Genomic DNA, 12,157 nt, shown 5'->3' with positions numbered 1-12,157 from the left:
TATTGCTGAGAGATTGAAAACGGTCATTACAAAACTGATCCACCCAGATCAAATAGGGTTCATCCCCGGAAGATGGGCATCAAATAATACTCGAAAGCTTATAGATATTATCGGTTCAGCAAAAGACCATAAGGAGCCCCTCCTGGCCCTGTCCCTGGACGCAGAAAAAGCGTTTGACAGGGTCGGGTGGGACTACCTTAGAGAACTCCTTAAGGCATACGGCTTTAAAGGTTGGATATATACTGCAATTATGGTACTGTACTCTTCCCCCTCGGCCAGAACTGTAGGTCCCAATATTACTTCGTCCTGGTTCGATCTTAAAAACGGAACAAGACAGGGGTGTCCCCTGTCACCGATTTTATATATTCTTTCTCTCGAACCTTTCGCGGTTAACATTAGAAACAACCATTTAATTAAGGGGGTCCCCACTAAAACTCAGGAGATAAAGATTGCACTATACGCTGACGATGCCTTGGTTATTCTCATATCTCCGGAGGAATCATTAGCCGCACTCATGAAAGAAATAGATACATTTTCTAATATTTCTAATTTCAAGTTAAATGTATCTAAATCCACAGCTTTAACCATCAATTTATCTTCGACACAGGTTGAAAGACTATCCCAAAAATACCAATTTATTTGGACTGACACAGAAATTAATTATCTGGGTCTTAGTTTTCCAGCAAATGCCTCTCATATAATGGAGAGGAATGTAATGCACTTAATGAAAGATATGAATCAAAATTTAAAAAAATGGAAAAACCTCGAGACCTTATGGACAGGTAGAATCAATATTATTAATTCCTATATTTTACCGAAATGGCTGTATCTGTTTTCAATGGTCCCTCTCAAAATCCCTAAAGGCTGGCTTTTAATGATCCAATCGGCTATTAATAAATTCATCTGGAATAATAAAAAGCCTAGAATAAGTCAAAAAAATATCTCAAGAAAACTGTCCCAGGGAGGGCTAAACTTCCCAAATATCATAAATCTTTATCATGCGAACATTATACGACATATTTACATTTTACAAGAACCACAATTTTTTACTGAACCCTGGTATAAAATGGAATCCGAAGCTATACACGCTTCTAGCCTCTATTCCTATATCTGGTCAGATACTGGTAAGCTCTCGAGAGTGCTACCGTACTCCCCAATATCGCTGGCCCACACTTTGGAAATATGGACAGAAATTACGAAAATCTTGGGTTTAACCAATCGAATCCTTAGAACCTGCAAATTAAATATATTAGAAGCTAATGTAGAAGATTTATCATTGAGACACTGGCCTAATAAGGACACTTTAACCATAGCGGATATTATGCAGGGTGATAATATTTTACCCTTTCAACAGTTAGTAGATAATTTGCATATCCCATCTAAAGAAATATTTACTTACTTTCGTATCAAACACTATATTCAGAAACATGTTGTTCAATCTACATTCCCATGCGCTAAAGAGCTGCAAACTCTATTCTCTTTTCAAACTGTACCCAAGATTATCTCGGTTGCCAACTCGCTACTTAAAGGCTTAGATCCCTTCCCGCATAGACTGGTTAAAACATGGGAAAAGGAACTTAATCTAGTGATCTCCCCAAACGACTGGTTTTCCTCCTTAATTTGGGTAAACAAATTTGTTCATGGATTGAACCTGACTGAGTGCCACTTTAAGCCTTTATATAGGTGGTATTATACTCCAACAAGGTTGGCTAAAATGTACACTTCTCAAGACTCAACTTGCTGGAGATGTGGCACCTATTCAGGCACATATATTCATATTTGGTGGTATTGCCCAGCACTTAAGCCAATATGGGCCTGGACCTTCAATATCTTTTCGGAAATATCAATGAATGAGGCTTCGTTTAATGATACAAACAAAAATCCAGCCTCGGCCCTCCTTCATCTGAATTGGCCCTTCAAATCAAGTAAATATAGATGTTTAGCTACTCACTGCTTTATTTCAGCCAAAGTTACCATTGCAAGACAATGGAAATCTTCCGAGCCATTTCAGAAGGCCTCTCTAATTAAACAAGTTAAACTTCAATTAACAATGGAAAATGATATTCTGAATACCTGGTCACTGGCCTCAAAAAAAAGAGACTGGTATTTACTTTGGTTAAACACCTGTTCCCTACTATATGGCAATTTATAAATTTTTCATGTGACGGGAGAGGGGACGGGGGTCTGACCACTCAGTAGATATACCTCTATGGACAATAGCTTTCTTAGTTTGTGGTTATCTTCTAGGGATATACTCCCTATCATATTTCCACAGACTCTGGGTATATAATATAATAACGACTTCCTCAGTTAATTTTTTTTTTTTTTTTTCTTATTGGCATGTTTTCTCTTTGTGTTTGTGTGGGGGATGGCCTGTTGCACCTTAATTAACGCATTCTCTCTATACAGTAGGAACTATTTATATCATTTGGTGTAATATGCAATATGTATGTTTGTAATGTATGTATTTTTCGAATTGTACTGTAATATAAAATATGAAAAAAAAATTTGAATAAAGAAGTATTGAAAAAAAAAAAAAAAAACGTGCCATAAGGAACCGAACAGACAAAACCTGCACGAATAGGGAGGACTACAGTGCATTCTGAATGAACAGTGAAACCCTGTACCAAAGCTTATGGTACAAGACACATGCGAACGGTGAAAATTATGAAAACAGGCCAATTATGAATGGCTGAGTGAAAGTGGCTAGTTTTAATCGAATGGATGCAGTAATTTTTAAACATGTACGAATGTGACAAAGACAGTGAACGTAAGAATTTAAAACAGATGGACGTAGAGAAAAATTAATGAGCATGCTATATGGGCACTACGAAACATGTAAAAGTAAGTAAGCACGGCGAGTTACGACAGTGAACAAACGAACGGCCCTCGTGTTTGAAATTGCAAAGGGAGCCCATCCCTGCGATTGGTAGGCCCGAACGTGGGAACGCCGTGAACGGGTTCCCACGTGTACGTACGTAAGTGCGCCGCGTCTCATGGCTGGAAGTCGGTTTCTGTGAAGGGGGAACCGTATAGGTGGTACTGAGGCCGGGTCAGAGAAGCTGCAGGCAGGATTGGAGAGGCTGAACGCCAGGTCCGTGGGCTACTTGCTGGAAAATTGGCGGAAAAGACCGAATTGGAAGTGCTGGTTGTTGTGGCAAAAACTCCTGCCACAAATTCAGGCCTATTGCCTTTTACATATACACACACACGTACATATTATAACTGAGTCTTGGACGATTCATCAAAGAATTTCACAAGGAACGAGTAAAAATAACAGAATTTTATTTTCAAAATGGCTGGTCCGTTATTTTGACGAAGCGAGCTCACAAGAAATTCCCAGATTATTGGCCGCCACATTCACCATACCTTTCAGCTCCTGATTACTTCCTATGGGGATATCTGAAGGAGCAGGTGAACAAACCGTGTGCACATGAGCAGCTCAAGTAGAATATCCGTGCAGAAATATGAGCGCTAGAGCCTCAAACATTAGATGTTACGAAAAATGCAATCAAAAGAGTCCTACTTTGCGAGGTGGCAAATGGAGTTCATTTAAAAGATGTCATCTTCATACATTGAAAAAACATGCAAAAATCATTGAAATGTATTCATTCATAAAAGGTTATTGACTCCTCAAACCCTACTCTGAATTTTGGCCCACCCCGTGTGTGTGTATGTGTGTGTATATAAATTTGTATCAGGTAACAAAATACACAACACATCTTAACCCCAGACACCTTGGACAGGCTGCGTTACACACAAGATCAAAAGTTTTGTTGCTAACTCTCTGGCAATTTAACTCTCTAACGTCATGATGAACATAACATAAACTGGCTCTGGCTTTTGGCCTATGCCTTTCCTAGATGTAGGGATTTGAGGAAAATACCTGCCTATGCTGAATTACAACACCTACTTAGTGAGGTTGGTGAAAATGTAAATATACAATGCAGCATGACAGGTAGGCAGCCACCCGCTAAACAATTTAAGTTGAACATAAATCCAATCAGCCTCATCCAGTGATTGACTGAGCCTGGTAAGAATTTTAGTGTACAATAGCTTTATATAGCAGGTCAACATTTTAATAAACGTTTAAAAATTGATTCTTAAAAACAGCATGATTTAAAAAACAAAACAAAACTTTTTAAGTCCCTGAATCTCAAAGTTGTTAACGCTTCTCTGTCTTATAGCGACACTGTATTCAGATACAATCAAATACAATTCAGATATAATCACTGAAATTCCAACCCAGTCAAGTAATATTTTGAGACAAAATAGGGACTTCTTTGTCTCAGTATATTTCCTATGCCTGACACTTCTAGACACTGGACGGAGATACCGCTGTCGCTGTCTATAAGTGTCAATCTCCCAGTCGTCATCAGGGAAGGCTGCAGGGACTTGTCTTTAACTATTAAGGATCTTGCAGGATCCTCAATAGACCTCAATTCTGTACTCTTGCGCAAATGTGAAAGTTCAGCAATGACGTCAGCTTCTGGCACTTAAGCATCAGGAGTTAAGAGGACCCACCAGGAGAAGATAGTGGCACCCGCAAGGGATAAGTTCAGATAAGTAGAACTCACCTTCCCCTGTGCCCCACTCCTGTCACCGGATCCCAGCGGCAATGTCACTGCCTCTGCAACCTCCCCACACAGTGCCGCTTTAAAGGGCTTCTATAGTGCCATGAAAACAAAGTTTTTTCCTGGCACTATACAGTTGCGCTCAAAAGTTTGATACCCTTGCAGAATTAGAAATATATGTACCATTTTTCAAGAAAACATGAGTGAGCAGGCAAAACACATTTCTTTTATTTCTAATGGGATTCATATTCCACTGTAGGTTATAAAAGAATGGAACAATCATAAAACAAAACATGGCAACAAAGAAAAAAAAAAAAATGACCCCTCTTCAAAAGTCTGCACACCCTTAGTTCTTAATACTGTGTATTAAAGGATCACTATAGGGTCAGAAACACAAACATGTATTCCTGCCCTATAGTGTTAACACCACCATCTAGCCCCCCATGCCTCCATAAATATAGTAAAAATCTTACTGTATTCAAGCCTGAAGCTGTCAATCTGCATGCTGTAAGACCCAGAAAAACAAGCAGTCTGCTGACATGTGGTAGCCTGATCCAATCACAGTGCTTCCCCATAGGATTGGCTGAGACTGACAAAGAGGCAGATCAGGGGCTGGCCAAACAGCATCTCCTCATAGAGATGAATTGAATCAATGAATCTCTATGAGGAAATTTCAGTGGCTGCATGCAGAGGGAGTAGTTACTGAATCACAGGATGCTGTGCACAGTGCTGCCCTGTGCTCTGCTGACAGCAGATCTGAGTGGATGGAGGCACCTCTGGTTCACTCTGAGTGACTGCAACTGGAGTTGTTCCTAGCTTTCAATGTAAACACTGTATTTTCTCAGTGTTTACATGAGAGAGGTTACAGGGAGCTATAGTTCTCACCTGAACAACCTCATTAAGCTGAAGTTGTTCCGGTGACTATAGTGTCCCTTTAAGCATGCAGTCTTTTGTAATAGTTGTCTTTGAGGCCCATAATTCTTGCAGGTGGTATAGCTGCCTATTCGTATGCAAAGTCTTTGGTCGTCTTGCATGAACCGTACGTTTGAGATCTCCCCAGAGTAGCTCGATAATATTGAGGTCAGGAGACTGTGTACATTTTTGTGAATGCATTTGTGATGAGAGCCTGAGTGACATCATAGAAAGTGGGCGGGACCAAAGGTGACTGGGGGAATTAACTGTCATTTTTCAAATGTAATGCTGCTGCTGCTGCTGAAGATGGTGTCGGCCTCACGTTAAGCTCTGCAATAAAGACATGTTGAAACCAGCTCTGTGTGTTATATGCATTTCATGACATGGTGTCAGAAGTACTAAAATGCACAGCTCTTTGTTTATCCATGAAGATGTCTAAGTTTACTCAACCTGAGCCATTTGATTTTTCTCAGCCTGCGGCATGTCCTACCTTTTGCCAGCGGTTTGCACTCTTCAAGTTTGCATCCAAGATGGATAAGGAGAGTGGTGAAGTACAAGTTAAGTCTCTTTTATATTCTATGGGGAAAGATGTGGAGCCTGTCTACAATACATTTACTTTGAGATAGTTATGAATAAGCTCAGTGTCCCTTTTGTGCCCAGAGGGAATGTAATTTATGAGAAATCCTGTTTTCACAAGCGTGCCCAGGATGTGGGCAAATCAGTGAAATCATTTGGCGCAGCCTTTATGAAGTGGCCGAGTTTTGTGAGATTGGTGCTGCTCAAGAGGAGCAGATCAGAGACAGAATTGTCATAGGAATTGCAGACTCAGAAGTCTCACTGTGGCTGCAGCTGGAGTCTGAGTTGACACTTGATGACACTATACAAATGGCCCACCAGAAACAAAGTGCAGAGATGAGATCTGAAAGCATGGTAGAAGATGTACAGCAGTCCAAGAGAGCTGTGAGGGACAGACAGAGTGTGAGTAGCAGACCTCAGGCAGCAGACAGACTCAGAGGTGGATGGGTGCAAGTGATGAAACCTCACTCACAGAACAAAGCTGTTATACCCTGCTAAACACAAGAGTGTTCAGGAAGTACAACTAAATTGGCTATTTTGAGGTATTTTGCAAATTAGAGTCCGTTAAGGAAATGTATCTGGACAATGACCAAGAGACACAAGAAGCGTCCCTTGTAGGGTCTGTTATTGAACAGTTTTGCTCTGATGATGATTGGCGAGTTACTCTTACAGTGATGGGTGTAAGGATTGCTTTTAAGATAGATATGTGAGTAGACATTACCGTTATTTCTTTTACAACATGCATGAAACTGCCACAGATTGAGGATGTTACAATAAACGTTCTCAGCCCTTGAGGTTGCATTAATTGTGTTGGGCGATTTCTTGCAAGCAGTGAGTACAAGCAAACAAAATTATTCTGTGGGTATATTTAATCAGAAGACAATGCACAATGAGTTAATAACCTTTTGAGCCGGAATACAGTCTGCAGTCTGGGCCCTGTTGCAGGAGTGCATGAGGTCACAGAGGACATGTTTGGATATCTTCGCCTGTTGAATTGTGAACCAGTCCGAATACAGTTTAAGACTAATGCGATCCTATACAATATTACTACACCTCGTAGTATTCTATTCCATTCCCACTTTGCCACAGGTGGAAGCGGAAATTATGAAAATGTAGCCTAGTGGGCTCCCATTGTGCCTGTCGCTAAGAAAAAAAATTGCATTTGTATAGATTTAAAAAGCATGAATGAGGCTGTGAAGAGGGATATATATATATGCTGCTGACATTAGAATATATAGCTCCAAGGTTGACAGGGGCTAAATTATTTTCCACGCTTGATGCTTCCAGTGGATTTTGGCAAATACCCCTAGACCTCGCAATCTGATTATCTTCATTACACTGGTAGGTTGGTTTTGTTTTAGTAGACTCCCCTTTGGCATATCTTCTGCCCTTGTGATCTTCCAATGGAAGATGAGTTGTCTCCTGAGTGACCATGACGTCACTGTAGTAGTCATGGACAACATTATCATGTATGGGCCCACTCTGTAAGAGCATGATCAGCGACTGCATCGTGTACTGCAGACAGTAGGAGCATCTGGACTGAAGTTGAACAAAGATAAATGAACTGTGCTACATTGGTCATGTTATAAGCGCAGGTGGCATTAAGCCAGATGCCAGTAAAGTTCTTGCTATTGAAAAAAAATGAAAAGCCCTTCTGATGTAACCAAACTGAGACAAATACTGTTGTAGAATTATTAGCCTTCATTAAAATTGTCTTAAAATAATGTTTTGATTAGAAGGAAGTGTACGTCAGCGGAACAATAAAGTTCCTGTTGAATGAAACATTGTGGCCACTAAGCAACATGTAGGCCCAAAGAAAGCATGAGTCAGCTGAATAATAAAATGTGTATTTACTAAAAGCCTTGAAAACTAACCTTGAAACTAACAGTGCCAACTACTCAAAATGGCAGCCAAAGCACCCCTCCCATCGAGTGAACACCTCGTGCTAACAAGATGGCGCCTGCATCTTGTGTCCACTCCCGTGTCAATGATGTCACCACCTCTTGATGGGAGGGCACTTAACTAACCACTTAACACCTAAACCAATTAATAATGTTTACTTGTTGTTATCTTGAATTCTTTAGTGATGTAATAATGCCTTTATAAGGGTCTGCGCACCCACTTTTTAAGCCAAGCCATTAAACCTTCCGAAGTTCTTTCATTAACCTGAACCCTGTGTCTCAGTGTGAATTTACTTCTGCGTGCACGCAACTTTATTATTTTTAATTTGGACAGGAACAGATAGTCATTCAAACTTATTGGTTTGCATAAAATAATCTACTACAATTCTGTGCCTTGCAAATTATTTTGGCAAATTTCTACCAGAATTATCCTCAGTGTTACATCTTTTTACAGAATTGTTAAAAAAGGATGTTCCTCGGACCTGGGGACCTCCACGGGAAGAGGCCTTTGCACTGGTCAAGTCAATGTTGGTGTCTTACCCTGTGCTGGGGTTTTATGACCCTTCTAAAAAGACAAGTGAGTGCAAATGCTAGCAGTTATGGCCTAGAAGCAGCCCTGTTGCAACTAAATTAAAGCTAACGTCAGCCCATTGCCTACTGCTCTCGTACACTGACAGCGGCAAAAACAAGATACTCCCAGAATGAAAAGGAGTATCTAGCTGGAGTTTGGGCCTGTAAGCGCCTCCAGTGCTATCTGGTGGGCTTGGAAGGGTTCTCTCTTGAGACTGACCACAAAACACTGGTTCCATTGATATACACGTATGCATTGACAAGGCACCTATGAGATGCCAGAGACTTTTGATTAAACTACTAGGACTACTATTAAAGGTTCGGGCAGTGCATGTGCCGGGGAGCAACTGGTGGCAGATACACTTTCCAAGCTCCTGCTTGCTGAAGAGTCATCAACAGAATCAAATGTTAAGGTGTATGTGGATTTAATACTGGCATCCAAGCAGAGGCGGCTCTAGACTTTATGAGGCCTTAGGCGAAACGCAAACATGAGGCCCCACTAACAAAAAAGTGTCACATATACACATTGACGCACTGTCTACCTGTGTATGTGCCTGAGAGTGTGTCTGACAGAGAGTATCCTTGTATGTGCGAATGTATGTCTCTGTGAGCATGTTTGTGTTTTTGTCTGAGACCCTATGTGTATGGGGTAGCTGATGGTGAGAGGGAGCGGGGGGTGTGATGGTGAGAGGGAGTGGACGGTGATGGTGAAAGGGAGCGGGGGGTTGATGGTAATGTGAGAGGGAGCAGGGGGTGATAGTAATGTGAGAGTGAGAGGGGGTAATGTGAGAGTGAGGGGGTTAATGTGAGAGTGAGGGGGTTAATGTGAGAGTGAGAGGGGGTAATGTGAGAGTGAGAAGGGGTAATGTGAGAGTGAGAGGGGGTAATGTGAGAGTGAGAGGGGGGTAATGTGAGAGTGAGAGGGGGGTAATGTGAGAGTGAGAGGGGGGTAATGTGAGAGTGGGGCGCGTAATGTGAGAGTGGGGGGGTAATGTGAGAGTGGGGGGGTAATGTGAGAGTGAGAGGGGGTAATGTGAGAGTGAGAAGGGGGTGATGTGAGAAGGAGGGGGTGATGGTGAGTGGGGGGAAGCTGAGGGTGGTGACGGAGGGTTATGCTGAGGGTGGCGATGCTGAGGGTGGTGGGGGGGTAATGCTGAGGGTGGTGAGGGGTGATGCTGAGGGTGGTGATGCTGAGGGTGGTGGGGGGTGATGCTGAGGGGGGTGATGCTGGTAGTGGTGGGGGGAGTGATGCTGAGGGGTGGTGAAGCTGAGGGTGGGGTGAGGCTGAGGGTGGTGGGGGGTGAGGCTGAGGGTGAAGGGGTAATGGTGAGGGTGGTGGGGTTGAGGCTGAGGGTGGGCAGGGGTGAAGCTGAGGGTGGGCAGGGGTGAAGCTGAGGGTGGGCAGGGGTGAAGCTGAGGGTGGGCAGGGGTGAAGCTGAGGGTGGTGGGGGGTGATGGTGGTGGGGTGATGGTGACGGTGGTGGTGGGTGTAGCTGAGGGTGGTGGGGGTGAGGCTGAGGGTGGTGGGGGTGATGGTGGGGAGGGGTGATGGTGAGGGTGGTGAGGGGTGATGGTGGTGGGGGGTGATGGTGGTGGGGGTTAAGCTGAGGGTGGTGGGGGGTGAGGCTGAGGGTGGTGATGGTGGATGATGGTGGTGGGGAATGAGGCTGAGGTTGGTGGGGGTGATGGTGACGGTGGTGGGGGGGTGAAGCTGATGGTGGTGGTGGGTGTAGCTGAGGGTGGTGGGGGTGAGGCTGAGGGTGGTGGGGGTGATGGTAGGGAGGGGTGATGGTGAGGGTGGTGGGGGTGATGGTGGTGGGTGGTGAGGCTGAGGGTGGTGGGGGTGAGGCTGAGGGTGGGGAGATGGTGGTGGGGGTGAGGCTGAGGGTGGGGTGGTGGGGGTGGGGGTGAGGCTGAGGGTGGGGTGATGGTGGTGGGGTGAGGCTGAGGGTGGTGATGGTGGGTGATGGTGGTGCGGAATGAGGCTGAGGTTGGTGGGGGTGATGGTGGGGGGGGGGGGGTGAAGCTGATGGTGGTGGTGGGTGTACCTGAGGGTGGTGGGGGTGATGGTGGTGGGGGTGAGGCTGAGGGTGGTGGGGTTGATGGTGGTGGGGGGTGAAGCTGAGGGGGGTGAGGCTGAGGGTGGTGGGGGGTGATGGTGAGGGTGGGGGTGAGGCTGATGGTGGTGGGGGGTGAAGCTGAGGGTGGTGGGGGTGATGGTGGTGGGGGGTGAAGCTAAGGGTGGTGGGGGTGATGGTGGTGGGTGAGCCTACCTTTCCCTGGTGGTCCAGTGGGCTCCCTGGTGGTCCGGTGGCCCCTGCTCCCGGTCTGCAGCTCCACAGAGCTGCAGATCGTGTAATCTCGCGAGATTTCAGAGCGTTGCCGTGGTAACCCGCGGCAACGCTCTGATTGGCCAATTCTCGCGAGTCACATGGTCTGCAGCTCTGCACACTGCGGAGCTGCAGACCAGTGTCTGCGGTGGCCGGCCTGGCAGCAAGGAGGGGCCTCGCACCCGGCGGCATACCGGGCAAGCCGCCGGGCCCCCTCCTGGTGTCAGGTCCTCGGTCACTGACCGAGGACCTGACACACTCTGCCAACAGGCGGTTTAGGCGGCCGCGAGGCCCCCGCCAGCGCGAGGCCTTAGGCGGCTGCCTAAACCGCCTAATTAGAGAGCCGCCTCTGCATCCAAGTCCATCTCGTCTGTGAAATTGGAGCATATTAAGAGAGACACACGTCTGGATATTGATGTCCAATAAGTTATTAGCTACATAAAGAGTGGCTGGCCTGATAGCTGAGCAGTGTGGATGCAGCATAGTACTTTCCAGTCAGAGAGAGCATGTCACAAAACTCGATGGTATAGTGCTGTTTCAAGACTGTATTATTAAACCTGCCAGTATGCAGCCAGAAATGTTAATTCGAATTCACTATGGCCATTTGGGGATTTTAAGTTTAGAGAAAGAGCAACCACAGCAGTGTGGTGGCCTGGAAGCAGCACTGACATTGCAGAATACAAATCAAGATGTGCCTTTTGCTGTGAACATCGGCCCATAGAGAGCCTCTAATATCCACCCCACTGCCGGCGGGCCCCTGGCACAAGATAGCTGCAGATTTGTGTGAATTCAACAGAAACAAATATCTGCTTGTTGTAGACTACTACTCCTGGTGCCTCAAAATTGCACCCTTAGGTGAGACAACCAGTGTAACAGAACTTCATCATCTCCTAAGCCCTGTGGAATAAGACAGTGAAATGCATGATAAAGCATCTGTTCGGTAGTTTAATTCGTTCTTTATCGGCATATTTCTACCGAACACCGGACTGCCTTGATGTATAATAAAAGCATGTTTTACCCTCCCAGCTTGTTCCCAGCCGTTCGCATCGTTCAGCACGAACTCCGTGTGTAACATATAGGTGGCCGCCATTTCGGGACTTACACGTGTTCGCGCCCATCTTCCGCACGAACAGCGGTGTTTGCCTGTGAACGCATGGAACTAAAAACGGATACACAAACAGGCGAACACCGCTGAGACCTCCATGCGCCCAGAACTTCGTACTGGAACTACCGAACAACGGGCCGTTCGGTAGTTACACTTAATCTTCTATGGGGAGTTCAGCGAACACGGAGA

Source organism: Pelobates fuscus, chromosome 7, assembly GCF_036172605.1.
Source record: "Pelobates fuscus isolate aPelFus1 chromosome 7, aPelFus1.pri, whole genome shotgun sequence".
Classification (NCBI taxonomy): Eukaryota; Metazoa; Chordata; class Amphibia; order Anura; family Pelobatidae; genus Pelobates; species Pelobates fuscus.
The sequence above is the reverse complement of the archived record's forward strand: the minus strand, read 5'-3'. Positions refer to the sequence as shown.